Here is a 23,211-nt window from a genome sequence, read left to right as displayed (position 1 = left end):
CAGATTTTGTTTGAGGATTTTTCTTCAGAAACGGCCGAAGTAAGGAAGTATTAGTAGACGTGAATGAAAGAAGAGACATACTGTAATGTGGTCCAGGTTCAGAATCAAAATTGTAAAGAATTAATTCTATCTAATTAGTCCACTACAATCCCAGTCAAGACACTTAGCATGATTTTAGTGAAGCTTGATTAGCAGGTCTTAAATTTACCAGAGATAAAGTACAAGAGAAAGCCTGAAAAAATATGTAAGGAATATATTAACTGTATCTTTATTATATGAAAAAGATATTTGCTATCTGTTTTTCTTTCTTCTTTTTTCAGGAAAACACAGACGCTTGGGGGTTTGAAAGAAAATTGAACAGGCATATGTTTCCAATACACTTTAAAGTTCTTTAAAATGGACACTTCTTTCCTTTAATTGTATTTCGGTTCAACTTGGAGATTCTCCTCCCTCTAAATGAGGGAAGGACCTCCGGCTTTCCCCAGCACAGGGAGGGGGCGGAGCATCCTCTAGAAGCTTGGAAGAGTGAGCCGGCCCTGGCCAGTCTTGGGGGAGGAGCGGCATTACATACAGACTTCGGAGGCCTCGCAGAAGAGAGAAGAGAAGCTTGGAGGTAATGGCTGTCGTGAAAAGATAGTTATTTTCGGAGATTTCTGGAGACTTGGCAGTAAAGGTGAGAAGAAGGGACTGCTGCTTTGGAGTCGTGGGAAAGGAGCGTTGTTTTGTGAGAGTCGCAGTTCCTTTGAGGGAATTCTGTCTAAATTTTGTATTCCTTCCAGATATTTTAAAACTCCACACTTTAAGAGTGGGGGAGGTGATCAGATTACACCTGCGGAAAAAATACTTCAGGAGGTTGCAAAAGCTGACTTTCGAGTAGGGCATTTTGTGTTTCAGTCAAAAAGCAGTAGTAACGGAGATAAATGATGAAACAAAACTTGAAAAATTAATCTTCCTTAGTTTAAAAAAAAGAGAGATTATGTTGTGATAACGCCCAATGAGAAACGAAGTTATTAGTTGGAAGTGTTGGGTTTTTATATTACTTTGGTTGTTGATTGTATTTCCAACAAATCTTGCTGTTTTGGTGGAGTTTGTGTAGTAATAATCTGAAATAGTGTATAACTGCGAATTTAAGTTCTGAAGACATTAATAAGTTTAGTTTATTGTCAGGGAATACTCAGTGTCTTAAAAGGATCACTTTTTTTTTTTATGGATGTGTAAAGAACGATCATTGTCTATGTCCCTACCTAGCTATCAAAAGCATGATATATTCCAATTTATACTGTAATGTGAAAAATATCTGTAAGTTCATGAGCTGAAGAATAATAGGCTTATACTGATATAATAAAACACAACAATATATATAGTAATAAATGATGTCTAAGGAAAAAAAAGGAAATTTCCACTACTTTGCCCAGAGTATGCTATGAGAGAGCATGAGTAGCTATGTCAGCATAAAAATATTGAGATGAGAATTTAAAAACATGGGGGGAAAAGCTACCTGCCAAAAAAAAATGAGTAAATAAGGAAACATGGAAAGGTGTTCAAATGTATTAGTGGAGAAATATAATTTAAAGTAGTGTATTCTAATATGTAGAATGAGGAAAGGACATATATATATATGTATATATATATATATATATATACACACACATATGAATACATTATTTAAATTACATTTGTACACAGACAAACACATATGATGAGGGAAAAATCAATGGGATTTTGCTCAAATATAAGCAGTAAACCAATTCAGGGGTTAGAGTAAGAATGATGTGTATTTTCTTCTTTAGACTTTTATGTACCTTTAGTTTAGTTTTGTTTTGTTTTTGGAAGCACATAATGGAGCTTAAAGAGAAAAATCCATTTTGTTACAGACATTTAAATACTCAAACACACTCCATTGTCTTTAGCTAAAGGTGGATTTTTCTCTGGGTCTGAGAAGGCTGGTTATCTGGTTGCTTGTGCTTTGCTTGCAGTTCAAATATTTAGACTATTGTCCAGACTTTGGTTCAAGCAGAAGATATGTATTTGTATTTTTATGTACTTTTGAGAAAGATTTCAAAAAATGTTCAAAGCATATTGTGGAATAGTCATGTAGGATAGTTCACCATAATTTTGAATACTATGCAGCTGTAAAAAAAATAAGCTAATGTAGTGAGCTAAGTGCAAAAATAAGAAAAGATATAGAAGGTATATTCTAAAAATAAGCATGTTGCAGAATGACCTGTAATAATATTGGTACATTATATGCAAGAAAATTTTGGAAATATGCATGTACTTTATTAATTGGAGATATATGAGTGTAATTGGAAACAGAACATTTCGACTCTTTATATATTACATTTCTCCATTTAAAAAATCTTATTCTGAAACTAGCAAGCTTGAATCAGATTCATTATGAGAAAATGAGATAAAATTTGAGAAATGTAGGATTATCATGTGAAAGTTATTCACAAAAAGATGAAGTGGTGGTGGTGGTGGTTTAGTCACTAAGTCATGTCCGACTCTTTGTGACCCCGTGGACTGTAGGCCACCAGGCTCCTCTGTCCATGAGATTCTCCAGGCAAGAATACTGGAGTGGGTTGCCATTTCCTTCTCCAGGGGATCTTGCTGATCCAGGAATCGAACCCAGGTCTCCTGCATTGCAGACATATTCTTTCCCAACTGAGCTATAAGGGAAGCCCAAAAGATGATGTAGAAAATATTTATTGATGTGAGAAGATGTTAAAATATGTTATTAGGAAGGATAAAGTCTGGTTTACAAAAATATACACATTAATATGTTTAAGAAAAATATATAGAGCAAGCCATTATATTTTGACCATTATTGTGAGAATTTGCTTTCTTTCTTGAAAAATCAAAAGATGAAGGAAGATACGCAATATGCATGAAGTATATAATAACAAACATTAAAATGAGGAAATGTAATCCCACTTTTATATGGCACCTACACAACTCTGAAGTTGAGAATGAACAAGTCTAGAAGCAAAAAAACAAAACAAAAAAACCCATCTAGAAGCCTGAGAAGGCTACAGTCTGGTTAATATAGTTCCCACCCTTCCTGACCAAAGACCTGAGTATCTGCAGTAGTTCTGGTTCTAGTCACAAGATGACACTTGCCAGATGTCCTAAATTTTCTTTCAGGCAACCATATTTATGAACTGGACAGATAAAGCAATGAGATATATTTTTTGTTATGAGACAATATGTAGAATGTGATTGCAGTTTGTTGAAAAATTGCACATGTATAAAATAAAAGCACACCAAGACTGATATGAGAATTCAAACAGAAAGCATTAAAAAAAAAATAGTTACACAGATTGGGCCTATACAGATGCACAAGGCAATTGTTATTTCCCTTTTTTCCTGTCCCCAAAGCGTACTTTTCATGAGGGAGATGATTTTAGTATCAACCTAATAATATAACTATGTCACAGAGAACATTTCAAATATCAAGAACAAGAAGGAAAATAAATAAGGCCTCTGCATCACAGTTGAGATTTTTATCTCATTCCTGTGTTTCAGAAGAACATGCCTGCTAAAGTTTTGGTAGGGAAACTTTATACCTTTTCCATTTAATTGGTTTGCTTCCCTGTCTCCTTTTGGACAGCTTAGGTTAATGTCTGAGATGCACATTACCTGGGGAATCTGTGTGTGACACCAGTTGAGCCTCAGAAGGGCAGCACGACCACAAAACGGCCAAACAGGGAGAAGGCTCTGCTGGACAAACAGCTGGAGTGAGAGTAAAAACAACCGGATCACAGGAGCACACCCTGAATGATCCATGTGACATTGGGTAAGGTTCTTCCCATCTCATGAAATATCTCACATTAAAAACATGTTGAGAACTTGGGGTATAAGAGGTATAGTTTATTTTGTTTCCTGCTCTGTAACCATAACATTTTAAATTAAAAGACACATTTCATACTAAAATTATGTTAGGTTGGTAATTTGAGATACAATTCTTTTGCCCCTGTTCTGCAGCCCTAATGTTTTGTAATTAAAAGCCATCGCTTCTAGTTTTGGGGAAAATATCTCATGTGTTTAACCACTATGAAGAAATAATTGAATAGGCTATTCAGGTGTCTACCAGAGGTTGCAGCCAGGGACCTGACTACAATCCTTGACAGCTTTGCTCAGTTGTTGTCACCACATACTAGACAACATGTTGTTGTTTAGTTACTACGTTGTGTCTGACTCTTTATGACCCTGTAGACTGTAACCCACCAGGCTCCTCTGTCCATGGGATTTTCCAGGTAAGAATACTGGAGTGGGTTGCCATTTTTTTCTCCAAGGGCTTTTCCTGACCCAGGGATTGAACCCACGTCTCCTGCACTGGCAGACAGATTCTTTTCCACTGAGCCACCAGGGAAGTACTAGATAGCGTAGTTACAAGTATTTCTTAAGACCTGCTTATGGTCTCACAGCCTTCCTCAAATAGACTTCTGTACACTCTCTTGAATAAGGCTATTGATGCCAAACCTCATTATCTGTGTCCATGAGATCTTTGCTTTGGACAGGCAAGGCAGCACTAGCAGCTTTGGAAACATTAAAGCCCAGAATTCTGTTGTGATAACCCTGTGGGATTTAAAAGGCCTGAATTACCCAGGAACACAAATAATGTCCTGCCACTTCCAAAGTCCCTCCCACATGCATTCTTTTCTCACAGTACAACAGAAATAATAAAGAAGTGATATTGGGTTTGTGTTATCATAATTCTTCTTGTTTTTCTTCCCCTTCCCTCCAAAAGATGTCCATGTCTCTGATCTCCTTTCTCTGATATTATCCTTCTGATTTTTATCTTGTCTCCATCATCATTGTCCATGTTCTTTCTGCTTAGCAGGGTAAACTTCTTATCTGATCCTTTTTTTTTTTTTGCCATATTTTAATCTAATCCAGTTGGTGCCCATTGAAAACACTTTATTCCGGCTACTTTGTGGGTTTCAGAGGATAAGAAGAGGCTACAGCAGGTGAGAGCCATTTATTAGCCCTACTGCAGTAGAGTTAAGGGCCCTTCAAAAACTGCTTTTCTAGAAAACTAGGCAGCTAGAACTGGATCGGTGTCCTGAGGAATTTTCCAGGACACTGCATATCTATTGGTTGAGTTCCTATCTATATCCTGGTGCACTGAGTATATTGCAAATTCAGTTTCTCTGTGGTTAAATTAGGATTTCTTTTACCCGTTTCCATATCCTTCCTGTCTCATCTAGCTCTCACTACACACTTAGCTACTAAATTCTTTTTTTTTTAGTTATTGTACCATTAAATGTGGTTTCATATTTAGACAACCTAGGTTATTGTCAGAGACGCTTTTGAGTTATGCATGTTTCTTAACTGTGGGATCTAGTATGGAGACATGACAAGTCAGCATAGTTATCAAGGATTTGAAAATTTTCTCTCCATTCAGCTAGTAAAGGTCTCAAACCCACAACTGCCTGCTTCCCTGTCACAATGCCTCTGTGACAAACTTAAAGGCTAAACATTGGGTTCTGCTGAGAGAAATCTCTATCTCCTCACTAAAGAACCCTTGATGTCCTTTACTCAGATTGCTTAGTGGAATAATTTTTATCTAGCCTGACCCTCCTGTTATATGTCTGTGAAAGAAAGATGGCTTCTCTCTTTAGAGCCCCTGATGCACAGTTTTCTTTCTCTCTGTTTGTTAATCACAGGAAGAGCTGTGTCATACTGCAGCTCTGTTTCTCTAACCTGAATTAGTCAGAGGTGCTAAGAAACAGGGGTCGTGTTTACTTGTTCATTGTGATGATGGATGGGGTTGTGAGGGCTTCACCAACTTTACCTACACTTTATACACACACACACACACACACACACATATTGTTTTTGAATTAGCAAAACATTATCTTAAGAGAACTAACCCTCAGAATGATCCATTTAGCAGCATGTAGGTTTTGTCACTTCCTGGGAAATGACACCCTTAGGTTAAAGGCAATAAAAACCTAAATTTAACTCTTAATTTCTTGAATATTTTGTGAACAAAAATGCTCAATAAAGAGGATATCGAATCGCAAACAACTAAAGCACAAGAACAAGGAGTTGCCAATTGTAAATGAGGATTGGATGAAATGAGCATTTCTCTCCATAACCAATGATTATCAGTTGTTGTACTGCCAGGTCCCTGTGACACAGAAGAGATATGTTGTAACTAGTCTATGGTTGAGTGAAATTATAATGCAGATATGGTCAGTGTAAGAGCATAGTGCAGAAATATATTTTTTAATTTGTGTGAGAATGTGGATGTATGTGAAAGATAGGGAGTTCATAGGTAAGTGTGATAATTATTGAAAATTGTTGTGGTTCACCAGCATGTTCACCAAGAAGGACATATGTTAAGTAACACTTACTGGGGGTTTCAGTCATTAATTTCCCTACAATCAGAAAGTGAATGACATATCCTTTGTTCTACTCTAGAATCCTCAAAGAGGATTCTAAGTGCAGAAAGCGGTGAGTACTGATCAAGAGAACATATCTTTCTATGTGGAACTCAGGTAAAACTGGGTTTTGGGTGTCTTGTTTTGTTTTTTAAATTTACCATCTTAACCATCTTTTTAAAAGTCTCTATTGAATTTGTGACAGTACTCCTTCTGTTTTATGTTTTTGTTTCTTGGCCACGAGAGATGTGGTATTTTAGCTACCCAACCGGGGCTCAAACCTGTGCCTGTGCTTAGTCACTCAGTCGTGTCCAACTCTCTGTGACCCCATGGACTGTAGCCTACCAGATTCCTCTGTCCATGGGATTTCCCAGGCGAGAATACTGGAGTGGGTTGCCATTTCCTTCTCCAGGGTATCTTCCCAACCCAGGGATCGACCCAGGTCTCCTGCGCTGTGGATTCTTTACCGTCTGAGCCACTAGGGAAGCCCTCAAACCTGTATCCCCTGAATTGAAAGGTGACGTCTTAATCACTGACCACCAGGGAAGTCTCTAAGACTTTGGCCTTAATTTTGTTTTGCCCTCTTCCCAGCCTTGTGACCTTGCACATGAGCAAGAGTACCCATTTTCTCACTCTTGTCAACTCTCCATTGAATCATTTTTCCCAACTTCATTATAAGTAAAATCGAAATCTCATTGCTGTTTACGTTTGCATTTCTTTATTAGGGAAGGTGAATATCTTTATGGATTGTTTAATTTTAATTTTTACTTTGGATATTTGAGTTTTGAGGAGCCCCATTGAACAGCATATCCCTTTCTCCACTGAACAAATTGAACAAACTGATATAAAACAAATGAAGTTGCAGATGGAAGCCTAAACATCAGGTTTTGTACAAGGTGAAAGTAAACTAAAGGGCATTGATTATTGAGTCAACTGGACTTTAAAACAGCAAATTTAAACAATTTTACCAAACAGCCTGGAGGTTTGCAACTATATGGGAAGGACAGAGGTCCCTGTAGTTGAACTGTGTGAGCTTGCTCACAGGAAAGTTAATATTGGGAGTGGGTAAGAATTTTTCCCTCAGAACATTGTGAATTGTCTATTTATGTCTCTTGCTCATTTTTTTTAACCTCACTCTCTTCCTTATTAATATGTAAGAGCTACTTTAAGGCTATTTTTTGAATAAGAACCAGTTTGTCAAATTTATTCTTGTGTTTTCAACTTGCTTTATAGTGTTTTTAAACCATAAATAGTTTTTTTTCAGTTTTAATATATCAGAGATATATTTCTTATATCTCTCTTCATTAAGGATTTTGGTACATGTTTGTGTTTAAAAAATTACTTGACTTGAAAAAAGCTGAAACTTTCTGAAGGATAAATGAGAGAAACTGAGTAACAGAAACATATCATGTCCCAGGGCCAGAAGAATTAACACTGTACAGTTTTAATTCTCCACAAAACAGTGTATCCATTCACTGTAATCACAAGCAAGGACTTAGCAGGTCTTTTTAGTGGACCATGACCAGTTGAGTCTTAAAATCTTTTGTAAAAATGTTAACAGAAAGGGCAAGAAAATATGTAAGAGATATTTTCAACTGGGTCTTTACTATATGATAAAGAGATTTGCTGTTTCTCTTCAGGAAGTTACCTACCCTTGTGGTATGAATGGAAATGAAAGAGACACAAGTTGCCATTTCTCTTTCAAGTCCTTTAGAAATGAACGTTTTTCTCCTTTAAGTGAATTTCAGTTAACTTGGCAATTCTCCTCCCTCTAATTGAGGGAAAGGCCCCCTCCTTTCCCCATCACAGGGAGGGGGCGGAGCATCCTCTGAGAAGCTTGGATGTGAGCTGTGCCTGGCCACTCTTGGGGGAGGGGCTGCATTTCACGAGGCTGCAGCTGACAAGAAGCTTCAAGGTAATGGCTGTCTTAAAGCTAGTTTTTTTTCTGGGGATTTCTTTGGGCTTCAGTGTTACGGTGGAAAAAAAATAGAGGCTGTTGCCTGGGAGAGGTGGGAATAGAATATATTTTGGGGGAAATTCCCGTTACTGTGACAGAATCAATCCCCTGAAAATTCAGTTTCTCCGATATTTTTTAAAGTCCACAGTGTGGGAATGGGTGATCAGATTACCGCATCTAAATTAAGACTTCAGTGAGGCATGCTGTTCATGTTAATTTTTTACATGGCATTCCATGTTTCTATCTTTGGTACAGATTTTATTGAAGCATTTATTATTCTACAAAAAATAACTGATAGGAAAAATGTAACCATAAAAAGTGCTTGACATGTAAAATATAAATGTACAAGGAACATGGAACGGATTCAGATATGCTGTTGATTGATCAACAATTTGTTTTTAAAAAACGTGTATTGGTAACTAGATTTCCATGTTAATAGCATATCGAGTATTCAGCTTACTGGGGATTTCAAAATATATTTTTAACCAGTTTCAGCATTTTTAGAACTGCTTTATTCCATGATCATTTTTATCATTGATAAATGATTTTTAAAAAAGTAGAGCAAAATGATACTGAAACAAATCTGTACCTTTTGGTTTTAGACACATGATCATTCATAAACACACAGACATGCAGCCATAACTAACCACCCCCCCCATCTTTTGCCGATAGCTGAAATTTTCCTGGACCTGATCAAGTGCGTAGCCTGGTTGCTGTGTTGACTACAGCCCTGTCTGTGTCCTCCTTGCAACTCATTCTTTCAGACAACAGGTATGACCATGGTCAGCAATAACCGTTTTTCTGTATCTCTAAAGTTTAATAGTGAAATAGGAAGAGGATTTGGATTGTTTCTACTAGCCATTTAAAAAATATGTGACATGGTACATCCATACAATTACAATTGAACGTTATATAGCTGACAAACAGAAGTATGAGCATGTAGTGATTTGAAAAGATGTCTAAGAAGTAGTATTAGGTGAAAATGAAAATTGCAGAATGGCAAACACCATATTATGTCATTTAAAGATAGAGGACTGTGTTAATACAATATGTGTAACATCAGGAAAAATAGAAGGGTACCTTCACTACATGGGATTATTTGTATAGTTTGACAGACAGTTACAGTCCTTACTCTCTCTATTAAAAAACATTTTTTAAACAATATCAGAGAAAGAGTTTCAGGTAAAATGTCATAAATTAGGGAGAAATTACATTTGAAGTGATTCAAACAAAATCACATTGAAAATATTTATAAGGAAAATTATTCAAACTGTGTGCTTGAGCACAGTAAAAAGCTAGTTTTAAAGTAATATGTATTTATATATATATATATGAAGATATTGAAAGATAATTAAGAAAACAATAATATTGATTGTTTTTACAGAATTATGCTTTCTTTTAAAAATCATATCTTTTCAGTTTTCAGTAAGCATGCATTTTTTTGTCAGACCATTGCAACTAAAGGCATTAGCATTCCATTTTTTGTGATGCATAACGAAACTCTAAATTTTAGTATGGTATATCCTAGAAGCCTGAGAAAACTGCTGGCTTGCCAGCATGTAAGTTCCCACCCTTTTGCTCTAAGGATCTAGTAGTAACTGGATGCAACTCTGGTAGTGCCCACAAGATGGCGCTTCTAGGATTTTCCAGATTTTCTCCAGGCAACTATTTTTTTGAAGTGAGCAAACAAAGCTGTGAAACGTATTTTATATTAGCAGACTACAAGACAGCTTGTAGAATGTGGTTTTAGTTCCACTGAAAAAATTGTACGTGTCTAGAAGACAAAGCCCCACATGAGGACTGATGTGAGAACTCAAACAAAGCAAAAAAAAAAAAAAAAAAAAAAACAAAGAGATAGCTACACAGATTTGGCTTATAGAAAGGAATAATGCAATTGTTACTTTGCTTCTTTCCTGCCCCCAAAGCATACTTTTCATGAGGGAGATGATTTTAATATCAACCTAATAACATAACTGTGTCACAGAGAACATTTGAAATACCAAGAACAAGAAGGAAAATAAACAAGGGCTCTACATCACAGTTGAGATTTTATATCATCCTTGTGTTTCAGAAGAGCATGCCTGCTAAAGTTTTGGTAAGGAAACTTCTTTATGCCTTTTCCATTTAATTGGTTTGCTTCCCTGTCTCCTTTTGGACAGCTTAGGTTAATGTCTGAGATGCACATGACCTGGGGAATCTTCAGGAATCTGTGACACCAATTGAGCCCCAGAGGGGCAGCACAACCTCAGAAGTGCTGAACAGGGAGAAGGCCCTGCTGCGGACAAGCAGCTGGAGTGAGAATAAAAACAACGGGATCATAGGGGCAACTCTGCACGATCCATGTGACATTGGGTAAGGCTCTGCCCATCTCTTGTTAAAACATGGTTAAATTGAGAATATGGAGTGCAATTTGTTTTGATTCTGTTCAGTGACCATGTTTTAAATGAAAAACCACAAATTATATTCAGTAAAGAATTAGATGTATTAAACTCCTGTAAAGAAATTATACAAATGACACAGCCCCAGTCCAGGTCATACCACCCTTGTTTCCCCCAAGGCCTGTGATGGCCATCTGAGGAGAGCTGCTGGCCGAGATTGATACCAGGTAGGATATTTCTGTGCTTTGAAGTTAAAGTAGAAGTTATGCAAATGAGTATGATGATGTCTACTTACGGAAGACTTGCAGGTTTCATCCAGCTGTCTGACTCTCAATAAATCCTTGAAAACCACCTTATCCAGTAAATAGCCATGACAGTCATTCCAAATATCTGATTCCTAAGCTCATCCTCTTAATGAGATCATTGTGCTGTTGTCTGAATGCCAGAGACACAAACCTCAGGATCTGTGTCTGACTGCCTTGGGTAGATAGGGCAGTACGATATCTTTAAAAAATTAAAAGGTTACCTTAGAATAAACCTCAAGAGGTCCCAAAATTTCAAAACACCCCATAAAAGCAATGGTGTCTCTGATGCATTTCATTGTTCAACACTCCCCTTCCTGAAGCTCCTGTCATCACACACTCATTCATTCTTTATATTTAATAGCTATAATATGCCTAAATACAGGGGTCATTATAGAGCTATTTCTCTTTTCTTATATTGTTAAGTATTTCCCAAACCACAGTATGTTTCTTTGGTGTCCGGTATTTATTCATCTTTTTGTCTGCTCTATTTTTATTTTCCACCTTCCTTCTCCTTTGACAGGGGAAACCCCTTTGCTTATTCTCTTCCCTTTTTCTTTAAGTGAATATCGCTCATTCAGAAGTGTTTGTTTAAGCTTCCTTGCAAGTTTTCAGGAGAATATGTATAAGCACAGAAGAAGGAAACTAGTTAGTAGCCCTAAGGCAATGTGTGTGCCTGTGTGTGCTCAGGCACTCAGTCGTGTCCGACTCTTTGTGACATATGGACTGTACCCCACCAGGCTCCTCTGTCCATGGAATTTTCCAGGCAAGAATAGTGGAGCAGGTTGCCTTTTCCTTCTCCAGGGGATCCTCCCCACCCAGGGATCTAACCCCTATCTTCTGCATCTCCTGCATTGGCTGGTGAGTTCTTTAGCACTGAGCCACCTGGGAAGCCCCAGACCTAAGCAATAGATACCTCTAAAATTACTGTTTTTGTGGTTAACCAGGCACACAGACCAATGACCTAAAGATTTTTCTAGATGATTCAGAGTTCACTGGTTGATTTCCAGTTTATATCTAGATGTACCAATCAATCACATGCACATTCAGATCATTAGTGGCTCATTTTGAACAGCTTGTCCCCTTCCTCCTTATGTTCATATCTACTTCTTGCTATGCACTTAGACTGTTAACTGATCTTTTACAAATTATTTTAACCTTGTAATCTATTTTGATATATGTTAGTACCACTGGTTTCTTTAGTGAGCTATTAAAGTTAGAACTCAGTCCCAAACCCATGCCTGAATATCTGTTTGAGAACTTTTAACACATAACAACCTTGCCGTAACACTTGTCTGAGAAACTTAAGTTTAGAGAGTATATCTTTAACAGTCTATCATATCTCCTCACTAGAGAACTGATAAGTAACTTTATTCAGAGTGCTGACAGGAATAAATTTGGTCCAGCCTGGATCTTTGTTTTACTATGGGTGCTCAGAGGATGATGGGGGTGGGGATCACAGTAAGAAGGGAATTCCCTTTATCTTTAAATCCGCCAAGGCAGATCCAATGAAGTTCTTTCTCTTTGCTTGATAATCCTGTGAAGAGCACTGCAGCCTAGTTTATCTGCTTAAATACTTAGAGAGTAATAAAGTTTATCTGCTTTGTGCTGTGATTATTACATTGTGGGGTCCTTATCTACCTTTCTTTCATTTTATTTGTTTTAATGTTTTCCATCCCATCATCCTAATTTTTGAATTCCTACCAGCATCATCCATGGGCACTGTGTTAAGTTTTTGCATTACTCAGGAAATGCAAGATTCTCCGAATATGGCAAGTTTATATTCTTGTGATCTCTAGGTCACTGGTTGGTCTTTTTTTTCTTTTTTCCCTAACATGTTTACATACATTTGACCAGAAATTATCATGTCCCTTTGGCCCTGGCAGTGATTTTCTGTCTGGCTTGCCTTTTTCTTACCTGGAATGCTCACCCTTAATGAGTTTTCTTCTGATGTCCTTCCCCTTTAGGTGGACTGGCATTTGACCAGTGAACATTAATAATAATAACTTTGTTTACAAACAGTTTCAACTCTTTGTGCCTGCGCTTTAGCAGTCATTCAATATTTTGAATATCTATTTAGAATCTAAAATTTCTTGCTTTACCTATGCTCATGCCCCCCACCCCCCCATGGTATTTGGTAGTATTCCAAATGTACCATTTCTACTCTTTTACATGGACCTTATAAGCTAAAAAATATTGACATTTGTTTAGTCTATAACCATTCTGTCTCTCATATGTTATTTGGCTTCCACTTTCTCACTGGGGATGTATTCTTAACCAGACCTCTGTCTCCAAATTATAGCACTTTGGCTTCTGCTCCTTCCTTTCCTTCTACTCATATGGTTGAATGGCATGCCAGAATGTCAGTGGAGTTAAAGACTCTGCCAATAAGGATAAATTTCACAAGCTGTAGAGTGCTGATGTCCTCCAGATTCTTGACATTTGTCTTGTGTTAACTAACTTCAATGAAAGAGATCCTTAGTGGAGATTTGAATTTGTGCAGAGTTACAGAACTGCATCAAAAGTCAGGTACCTGCCAACATTTTTAAAGCAAATTCAAAAATAGAAGTTAATAAAAAATTAAGATATCCATTGACAGAGGGATGAATAAAGAAGATGCAGTCCCTATATACAATGGGTTATTGTATATTTCAGCCATTGAAAAGAATGCAATAATGCCATTTGCAACAACATGGATGAACCTAGAGATTATCGTACTAAATGAAGTAATTCAGACAAATATCATATAATATCACTTATATGTAAAATCTTTTAAAATGATACAAGTGAACATATCTACAAATCAGAAACAGACTCACAGACTTTGAATACAAACATATGGTAAACAAAGGGCAAGGGGGGGAGGGGTACCTTAGGAGTTTGGAATTTACATATACACACTACTGTATGTATTAATAAAATAGATAATCAACAAAGGACCTGCTGTATAGAATAGGAATCTCTACTCATTATTCTGCAATAACCTATATGGGAAGAGAATCTGAAAAAGAATGCATATATGTATATGTATAGCTGAATCACTTTGCTGTACCCCTGAAACTAACACAACATTGTAAATCAACTATGTGTGCTCAGTCGTGTCTGAGTCTTTGTGACCCCATGAACTGTAACCCTCCAGGCTCCTTTTTTTGTGGGATTTTCCAAGCAAGAATACTGGAGTAGGTCACCATTTCCTCCTCCAGGGGGTAAATCAGCTATACTTCAGTATAAAAATTAAAAAGATAAAGATGCTAGGCTAAGCATAACAAAAAAATTACTTAAAGAGGTTAAACAAATAGAATATTTAATATGTTCTTTATACACTACAGAGGATATTTTCACACATACCTGTGGTACTCACAACCTCTTTAGGTAATCACTGACCAAAGTACAAACAAAATTCCTATATATATTCCCATTATGCTCACTGTAAAACATCAATTTGTTATATAGGTTATATTCTGATTGGATGCCTTTTTAAGACTCAGATTTATTAAGGTATAGTTTACATAGAGTTAAATTCAGTCTTTTTGGTATGTAATTCGATGAGTTTTGACAAACATATACAGTCATGTAATAACCAGTACAGTCAGGCTATAGAATAGTTCCATAACTTCAAAATGTTCCTTACTGCCTCACTGTAGTGAACACTCTCTCTCTACCCCAGTTCCTAGCAACTACTTGTCTGATTTCTGTCCCTATAGTTTTCATTTTCCAGAATATCATATAAATGGAATTATACAATATCTACCCTTTTGCATTATTTCTTTCACTTACCATAATGTTTCTGATAATTTACTCATGTTGGTACATGTATCAGAGGTTTATTTCTTAAATTAGCTTACAGGTATTCTGTTATTTTACAACTTATATATTCACTCACCAGTAGATTTATAGTTTTTGCTGATTATGATTAAAGTTGTATACATTCCAGAGGCCTTCCCCAGTGGCTCAGCAATAAGGAATCCGTCTGCGATGCAGGAGACATGGGTTTGATCCTTGGGTCAGGAAGATCCCCTGGAGGAGTGCATGGCAACCCACTCCAGTATTCTTGCCTGGAAAATTCCACCGACCGAGAAGCCTGGTGGGCTACAGTCCATGGGGTCCCAAAAGAATCAAACACAACTTAGCTACTAAACAACAGCAACATACATTCCAGAACAGATCTTTGTACATAAGTTTCATTTCTCTTAGTTGGTTTTGGTAAATGTATGTCTAAATATATTAGAAACTGCCAAACTGTTTTCTGAAGTAGCTGTGATATTTTGTATTTCCACCAGCATTGTATAAGTTCCAGTAGCTCTGCATCATTGCCAGCAATTGATACTGTCAGATATTTTTTTTTTAATATTAGCTATTTTTATAAAGGTGTTAGTGGTATCTCATTGTAGATTTATGTGCATATCCTTAATTGCTAATAGTGTTGAGCATCTTTTAATGTGTTCATTTGGTATTTATATATCTTCTTTGATGAGGATCTATTTAAATTGGGCCATTAATCTTATTGAATGATAAGAGTTTTTAATATATTCTATATACAAGTTTTTTTTTTAAATCTGATACTTGATCTGCAAGTATATTCTCCCACTCTGGATTTTCATTTTGTTTTTTGAAGAGCAGAGAACTTTTCAAGTCAAATTTATCAAAATCTTATGGTCCATGTTTTTTGTGGTCTGATAAATCTTTTGTCTAAATGAAAGTCTCAAAGATTTCATGCTTTGTTTTCTTCCATGAGTTTCTTAGTTTTTGCTTTTACATTAAAGTCAATCTGTCATTTTGAGCTAATTTTTGTGTATGGTCCTATCTAAGGGTTCAGGGTGATCATACTTGCATATAATATCCAATTTTTCCAGCATTATTTGTTGAAAAGACCATCACTTCTCCATTTAATTACCATTGTCATAAACCATATTTGCTGGTCTGTTTCTGTTTTCTTTATCTATATGTCTATCCTGTGCCAATAATATTCAATACACTGTTTTGCTTACTGTAGTCTTTAAATCAGGTAGTATGAGTCTTCCAACTTTGTGTTTTCTTCTGAAAATTACTCTGGTTTTTCTCCTAGTTCCTTTGCTTTTCCATATACATTTTAGCGATACCTTCTCAATTTTTACATAAAGCCTGCTGGGATTTTGATTGAGATTGCAATGATTCTATAGATATGTTTGGGGAGAAATTACAGCCTAGGAATAGTTCATCTTTTAGTCAATGAACTTGATATAGTTCTCCATTTATTCAGCTCTTCCTTAATTTCTCTCACCATTTTTAAAGTCTTCAGTGTGCAAATCATGCGCATATTTGTTAGATTTATTCTAACTTAGTATTTCCTTGGGTTTGATATTACAAATGGTACTTTGTCAAACTTCAACTTCTAATTTTTATTCTATAGAAATAAATTATGTTGGCCTTATAGCTGATGATATTGATAAACAGGTATTAGGTTTAGTAGCTTTTGTTTTCTTTTGTTAAATTCATTGGAATTTTCTGCATGGATCATCATGTTGTCTGCAATTAATAACAGCTTTATGTCTTCCTTTTCATTCTGCATGCCTTTATTTTTCAATTGCTATTTATTGGTTAAGATCTCTAATATAATGTAGAATAGAAGTGTTGAAAGCAGACATTCTTGTTCCTAATTTTAGGGGAACAACATTCCATATTTCACTATTAAGTAGGATTTTAACTTTAGGCTTTTTTATAGATGCCCTTGATCAAGTTGAGTGAGATCCCTTTAATTACTGGTATGCCAAACATATTTTTTATCATGAATGTCTGTGGAATTATGTCAAATGCTTTTCTGCATCAGTTGAGAGGACCTCTATTTTTCTTCTTTATTTAGTCTGTTGATATGGTGAGTTACATTGATTTATTGGCAAATGTATAACCATCCTTACGCTTCCAAGATAAACACCATTTAGTCATAATATTTTATCCTTTTTCTATAATCATTTTCTATGTAATTCTATATCATTTCTGTATCTGTATCATTGGATTTGTGTCTTTGTTTCTGAGGCACAATTGATCTGTAATTTTCTTTCCTTTTATGCTTTTTCTTCTAGTATGAGGTTAATACTGGTATCATAAAATAAGCTGGAGATTGTGTCCTTCTTTTCTCATTTCATTATCATCTGACTTGCATAACAAAGTTTTTGCTTAGAGTGCAGCCTGAGTGCCAGAGGTTTCTTCTCAGTGGTCTTTTTCAATTCTAAATTTTCAATAGTTCCTTTACATCTGCGCCACGTGTTGGGGAGGGTGGTGTCTCTCTTCATGCCCTTGCCTGTTTCCCAGCAGTGAGCTGCTGTTATTGTTAGATGCTAGGTTCCTGGTGAGGCAGGGAGTGTCCTTTGTTTTTTTCATCCAGCCTCAGCTTTAGGGAGGCCCTATGTAGCTAGATCTTATGGTTGTACTTTCTCAGCATTCTTTCCTCTCCAAATGGCAGCTAACATCTGATTTATATCTAGTGTTAGTCGCTCAGTCGTGTCCGACTCTTTGTGACCCCATGGGCTATAATCCACCAGGCTTCTCTGTCCATGGAATTCTCCAGACAAGAAGACTGGTGTTGGATTGCCATTCCCTTCTCCAAGGAATCTTCCTGACACAGAGATTGAACCTGGATCTCCTGCATTGCAGGCAGATTCTTTACCATCTGCGCAACCAGGGATCTAAGGTTGATATATTCTTGCCCCTTCCTCAGCAGTAGCTGACCACTGCTTTTTATTCATAGAGAAACTTGAACTCAAAGGTTTCCTGCTCCTCCTCAAGGGCAGAGTTTTTTGCTTTGACTGCTCCCCAGCAGCTATGGATTTCTGCCTTTGTCTTGGGGATAGGCGGGTTTCCTATCTTCCCTTCCCTGGGAAGGTGGCTTTTGCTTTTCCCCTGGTGGCTTAAGACTTTTGCTTCCCATCATAGAAGGGTTTGTATAAGTGTGTGGGGCTTCATGTCTGTCTGCCAGCAACAGTTGATTGCCTCCTGCATACCTGAACCACTGACATGGGCTCTTTTGGTCTTCTGCATTGTCCACAGTCATGTTTGTGTGCTTCTGGTTAAGGACTGAAAAATAACTTGGCAGTGAGTGTATATTCCAAACTACTGGGACACTAGCCCATTAAGAGTTTAAGATTTTAAAAATTCATTAAACGTTCAGCTGATTTTTTTTTTAACTTGCTTGCATGACAGCTACTTCTGTCTCCATGCTTTGCCAAAGAGGCTGGTTACCCTTTGGAATTCATTTTACCTCAGTTCTGTGATGAGCTCAAGGGATATTATGGTTTCGTGAATTACTTACATTTTTTATCATTAAATTATGGGTGACATTCTCCTATGGCTTATTGTATCTTAAGTCAAAATGGAACTGATGCTTTCTAATAATATGTGTTTGGGTGTTATTTTTCTTTTGTTATTAAATATGCTTCAGGAAGAAGCATACTTCTAAAGCATTTTTATAAATAGTTGATTTTTATACAGTAATTATTAAATTTTTCCATTTAAATTTTTATTTTTTATTATATACGTTAAAATCATACTTAAAGCATCATACACAATACATGATTTTTTGTATACACTTCTTTGGATTTTACACATGTGTAAATTCATAAACTCACTGTCACAGCCAGGATGTGGAAGATTCTATCACCCTGACAACTTTCTGTGCCAACCATGTGTAGTCATACCCTCCATCTACCTGTAATCCCTGACAGCCACTGATCATGTCACTGTATTTTCCGCTTTCTGAAAATGTCACATGAGTGGAATCATACAGTATTGTGGTGGGCACACCCTAAGGACCCACCCCCTTATGTAATTCCTTCCCTTTAAGTATGGCCAGAACCTATGACTTGCTTCCAATCAGTAGAATTTGGCAAAAGTGATGGGATGTCACTCATTCTTATAATTATGTTATAAAAGACTAATTTATGTTAAATTAGATACAGGATTCTCTTTTAAGTTTCCATGATTTCTAGGACATAGCTATTTCAAATTCACTAGTTAATTCACCATTCATCCAGTCCACATTTATAGAGCATTTTTCATTTGGATGAGGTAGGTTCAGTGTGTTTTAATGATTAAAAGCATGGACTCTGAGAGTCAGAGTACCTGGATTCAAATCCCATGTGCCCAATAGTCTCTAGGAATCCTTGTAAAGTTAGTTAATCTCTCTAATGCCTCATCTATAAAGTGGTAATACTCAGCATATCCATCTAACAAGATTTTGTGAAAATAGAGGGAGATGTTGTAAACAGAGAACTTGGCAGAGTGCCTGGCACATGGTAAGAAAACACTTTTGGTTTCTGTCATTCTTTGTCATTATTATTAGTAATATTACTACTCTTGTTATGCAGAATGAATCGGGCATGGGACTCTCCTACCTGAAATAGCCATCTAATAATTAAATAAAATAATATGTCAAGTGCTGGGAACAATACCTGGCACATGGAAAACTCTATAGATGTTAAGATATTATTATATCTGTAATTATTCTATATCTTCATTAATAGTAGTAGTAGTAGTATTAGCATTAATTATTATTGGTTATCCTTCTTCTCCCACTCTTTCTATAGAACAATGAAATAAAAAATATTGTCCAAGGAATTAACCTTTTCCTTTGTATTTTGTTTGGAAAATGGTGAGGTGCAGTATTTTCTGATTTAACCCAAGTGTCTCAGTGGTAAAGAATCTGCCCCTGCCATTGCAGGTGACACAGGAAATGTGGGTTCGATCTCTGGGTTAAAAAGATCCACTGGAGAAGATATGGCAACCCAGTATAGTATTCTTGCCTGGAAAATTCCATGGACAGAGGAGCCTGGTGGGATACAGTCCATGGGGTTGCCAAGAGTCAGACATGACTTAGTGACTAAGCATGCAATATAGAAAATAGACAACATAAACACAGAAAAGTTTAATTTTAATGTAATGACCATATTTTGTGTGCACTTGACTTTTCTAAAACATGTGAAATGAGAAGATCGAATGAGAAATATTACTTGTAAAATATATAATTGAATATATCTCTTCATTTAAATAAATTCATATTTATACTAACCTGATAATCCTCTTTAAATTATGTAATAATGATTTGAAAGCTTTGAAAAGATTGATTCTATAATAATAATATTATTTTTGTTGGTAATCGTATATAGGATCAACTTTTTTTCCTATTACTAGAGAGACTAGAAAACACAGTGTCCTAGGTAAGATAGAAGCTTATTGTTCCACTGGGTTAAAGTGATTGGAATGGTGTGGATCCATTATTCAGGGGTTCAGGATCTTTCATCCCTAATGAGTTGCACCCTTTTTCTAAATCACCTCTTGGTCCAGAATGGCTGTCTGAATCCTGTTGTGGTCAAATTCTAAGGGGGAGTAAGAGAAGGAGGGAAAGTGAGGGAAAAAGAAAAAGCCCAAGAAGACAGTTTTCCTCTTTGGAGGTACCCTCTCTAGAATCTTTACAACTATTTCTGTTTACATTATTTGGCAAGAAATTCCATCTTGTGGCCAGGGCTTATTTGGAGGATTGTGGGAAAAAATATTTTAAGAGTTTACACTGCCACCTTGAATGCAACTGGAGTTCTTTTAATGACGAAGAACGCAAAAAGTGAATGTAGGGTGGGCAAATAGAAATGTCTGCCCTGGTCTTTATAGATATGATACACAGTCGAAAAAGAAAAGAAAAAAAAAAACATTAAACAAACAACAAAAGTCCATAAAAGATGGAAAGGGAAAACTTCCTTTGGCAGAGAGAATGCTACGTGTTCACCAAATTGTGTTTCATTTCCCTCCTGGGTCATAAGGACACTACTTTCCCCAGCCTGTTTAACAGTTTTATCTAGTTCACTGTGACCAATAGTGACGTTTGCCAGTCCTGGCCTCTGAAACCTTTCCTGGGATTCTCCAATGACCATCTTCGTAAGATCCTTTGTAGTTGTTGTTTAGTCACTTAAGTCATGTCTGAATCTTTTGTGATCCTCGTTAGTCAGGTGCAAAGACTATGGAGGACTTCAAGGCCAAAGAAGATGGTAGAGTCATAGAATGGAGGAAGTTTGAGTCTTTTAATGACTGCTTAGAATGGAGACTCCTCTCCCTCTCTGGCCACTTGATGACCTCTGTTGAACTTTGACATCAGCATTAGAAACTCTTTTGGGGCTGAGCCTCTGAGATTTAGGGCTGGTTTATAGTACAAAAGATTACATACTGCAATTATTAGAGCTGTCAATACAATACTAGCCTGGGGATTATCCTCATTATTATTATATATTTTCTAATATTAATGCTTACATAGAGGTGGTTTTACATACAAACACATTTATATATCAAATAAAGTATATAAAATAAAATTTATATATAAATATATATATTTATATACATTACATATTATATAATACAGAGGCCAAATAAAACACTGCATCCCCCAAATTATCACAATGAGATACCACCTCACACCTATCAGAATCGCTATTATCAAAGAAGAACACAACAAATTTTGGTGAGGATGTGGAGAAAAGAAAACCCTTGTGTACTGTTGGTGGGAATGTAAACTGGTGCAGTCGCTGTGGAAAACAGTATGGCAGTTTCTCAAAATAACTAAAAATAGAAGTACCACATGACCCAGCAGTTCCACTCCTGTGTATATATCCAAAAACCAAAACAAAACCACTAATTTGAAAAGATAAATTCACTTCAATGTTTGTAGCAGCAGCATTATTTACTGTTGCCAAGATATGAGTGCAACCTAACTGTACATAACAGATAAATGGATAAAGAAGATGTGGTATATATACAATGAAATACCACTCAGCCATAAAAAAAGAGTAAAATTTTCCCATTTGCAGTAACATGGATGGACTTGGACGGTATTATGCTAAATGAAAGACAAATACTGCATGATATCACTTACATGCAGAATCTAAAAAATACCACAAACTAGTAAATATAACAAAAATGAAGCAGACTCACAAGATACAGAGAACAAATTAATCATTACTAGTGGAAATAGAGAAGTGGGAAGGGACAATATAGGAGTAGGGGATTATGAGGTATAAACTACTATGTATAAAATAAGCTGCAAGGACTATTGTACAACAAAAGGAATATAGCCAGTATTTTATAATAATTGTAGATGGAATATAATCTTTAAAATTGTGAACCACTATGTGTGAAAGTTGCTCGGTCATGTCCAACTCTTTGAGACCCCGTGGACTATACAGTCCATGGAATTCTCCAGGCCAGAATACTGGAGTGGGTAGCCTTTCCCTTCTCCAGGGGATCTTCCCAACCCAGGGATTGAACCCAGGTCTTCCACATTGCAGGCCGATTCTTTACCAGCTGAGCCACCAGGGAAGCCCGTGAACCACTTAATATTGTACACTTAACAACAAAAAATGATTATGTATTTTGAGTGCTAATATAGAGTTGTTTCCATAGATACCTAGTCAAGACTAATAAAAGTGTTTGCTAGACCTCTCTAAAAAATGAATAAAGTAGAACTTACTGTAGATACTCACCAGCCACAGAAAACTAAGGCCTTGGATGCTTTGTCAGAGAGATACCTAACATCATCCAGTTTGGGAGAACCCTAGAACTGAGATCTTCACAACCCATCATATCTTGTGTCCCTTTACATCTCACATTCTGGATTTGAAAGTGGCTTACACATTGAACGCTGTCAGACATTTGTTAAGTATGTGTATTTCTAGATGTTTAGTTGGGTTCTAAATTAATCAGGAGCATGTAGTCATTCTCTTTGGCCAATGTATTAGTTTACCTTTTCTACTGTAATAAAAGATTACATATATGTGTTTATTTAGTTTATATAAATTTTATATAAAATAAAATATATAACAATAAATTTATAAATATGTATTAGATAATACAGAGGTCAAATAAAACACTTCATTCCCAAATATTTTCACTTCTAAAATTATCCCTAGCAATACTTTAAATTAGCTTTCTAAGTTAAATCAGCTGAATTTTAATCTAACACAGGAGAATTTTAATGAACAAAGTGTGCAAGATATATTTCAGACATACAGAAAAACAAATACATGTAAATTTTTAAAAATTAATTTTCCCCACATTGATTTGTGTGAGTGAAAATTACTAATAAAATATAAGAAGGAGGATTTGCCAGTTATTGATGAGGGTATATGAAATGGGCATATGCCTGCAAACCAGTGATTTCCAGCCTCTGGTCA

At 36.3% G+C, this 23,211-nt stretch overlaps 1 protein-coding gene across 14 annotated transcripts in view; it reads left to right on the top strand.

Moving 5' to 3' along the window:
- The first annotated feature begins 529 nt into the window (after window positions 1-529).
- Window positions 530-23,211, top strand: part of PWWP3B (PWWP domain containing 3B) — a 29,146-nt gene continuing 6,464 nt past the window's right edge. For 2 of the 14 annotated variants that reach the window (XM_043459062.1, XM_043459057.1), the window contains exons 1-3: window positions 548-673; window positions 3,616-3,796; window positions 8,199-8,304. The gene's annotated coding sequence lies outside the window, so the exon portion shown is untranslated. Of the gene's footprint in view, window positions 674-3,610; window positions 3,797-4,899; window positions 4,971-8,127; window positions 8,305-9,018; window positions 9,118-10,505; window positions 10,699-14,960; window positions 15,021-23,211 lie in introns of those variants that run through there. The other 12 variants (XM_043459061.1, XM_043459052.1, XR_006267594.1 and 9 more) reach the window with 11 other exon arrangements.

This window comes from Cervus canadensis, chromosome X (assembly GCF_019320065.1).
Source record: "Cervus canadensis isolate Bull #8, Minnesota chromosome X, ASM1932006v1, whole genome shotgun sequence".
Classification (NCBI taxonomy): Eukaryota; Metazoa; Chordata; class Mammalia; order Artiodactyla; family Cervidae; genus Cervus; species Cervus canadensis.
Note: the sequence above shows the minus strand (reverse complement) of the source record. Positions and strands in the feature narration are given on the sequence as shown.